Here is a 315-nt window from a genome sequence, read left to right as displayed (position 1 = left end):
CCAGAGGTGAAGTCAGGGCTTCAGGGGGGTGTCAGCGGAGCGGGGCAGAGGGGCAGAATCCCCTCCCTCGCCCTGCTTGGGATGCAGCCCAGGGCACGGGTGGCTTTCTGGGCCGCCAGCGCACATGGCCGGGTCACCAAGTCTTAAAACAATTGCGGGTAATTAGTCATCCCCTTGACAAAGTTCTTCCGGTTACCGTTTCTTCCCTTAGTTATCCCGGTTATACGCCCCCGCGTTAGAGAGGAGCCCGGTTATTCAGTGACGCTTTCTCGTGCGCCGCTCTCTCCCGAGAAACCGCGGTTGTCCGTGGGCAGC

Source organism: Cariama cristata, unplaced genomic scaffold, assembly GCF_000690535.1.
Source record: "Cariama cristata isolate BGI_N322 unplaced genomic scaffold, ASM69053v1 scaffold20390, whole genome shotgun sequence".
Classification (NCBI taxonomy): Eukaryota; Metazoa; Chordata; class Aves; order Cariamiformes; family Cariamidae; genus Cariama; species Cariama cristata.
The sequence above is the reverse complement of the archived record's forward strand: the minus strand, read 5'-3'. Positions refer to the sequence as shown.